The following is a 1274-nucleotide window of genomic DNA, read 5'->3' on the forward strand; positions in this document are numbered from 1 at the left end:
GTCAGTCCCATTAGCTTGCACTGATATAAAAATTGAACAATTATTTCATAACGACTTCATTGATTTTTTCAAAGAAACCGCGTTGGGGGATAGTGGTTATTACGGACTTTTTAACAACATTTTCGTTGGAAAAAGAATTGTGGTATAGAACCTTCATTAATAAAAACACGCAACTCTTTTGTTAGTAGTTGAAGAATAGTCGTGGAAAACCACTTTGGTAGACTTGTGACTCTTTTCAAATTGATGAAGGAAGAGTGGAAACTCGACGTGGAAATATACAACTCATGTGTTTTGATGTGTCATTCTCTGACAAATTATCATATACTTTTACATCCTTTACGTCATGTGCACTTCTTTTGGTGAATTCACAATACAATCTAGATGGACAAATTCGAATACCAGCTGCGGCTAGAAGGTGTATTGAATAGTTTATAAATCAAGATAACGACATAACACAGGCTCATTTATTGTCTCCACAACAACAACTAAACGAAGAATAAATGTTAAATTATATTGAAGAAGTTTTTGAAATTGGTTCTGATAATCTTGATATCGAGGATCTTCCTATTGCTAGGCAAAGAATGCTTCAAAATGAATTACTGTAATTATATTTTTATTTAACTTTTAAATTTAAATGTGGTTTTGAATTATTTAATTTTTATATTTCTCATAGTTTAAATTTTGAAAAAATCGAATTTTGGTACAATTTATTATATTTCTGGGATTTTGTACTTAAATTAATAAAAAAAAGTAAAAAAGTGAGACGCATATATATATAATTTCGGGACGTTTGGGTACCAACCCGTTACATTGTTTGTTCGACCTTCACAGAAAAACGCCCAAGTGACGTAACTTACGGGCGCGTTACGTAACATTACGATTTTGTTGTCCTTTCTCTTAAAAATAGATTTACGTTTCTTACCATTTTTGGTGTACTTTTTTTCACTTTTTTAAACCGTTATTTCCAATGTAATCAATGGGAAATACACCCTTTTGACGATTATTTGGTCTCTGATAATTAATTGGTCAACTGTATATAATAAGTTAAATGGTTTTAAAACGGAAAATAATGGTGTTTCTGTTTTTTTGTTATTTGAATTCGTCATTTTTGCTTATAAACTATTTTTCGGCGACATAATTACAATTTTCTTACCAAAATAATCTTTTTTACTGTTTTTTATAATTTACCAATTATAAATAACACATTTATTATTAAAAACAATGCTTTTTTTAATAAAAAAAAACAATAAGACATCATTACTTATTAACCACCG

Source organism: Entamoeba invadens (assembly GCF_000330505.1).
Source record: "Entamoeba invadens IP1 unplaced genomic scaffold scaff_1105074726367, whole genome shotgun sequence".
NCBI lineage: Eukaryota > Evosea > Mastigamoebida > Endamoebidae > Entamoeba > Entamoeba invadens.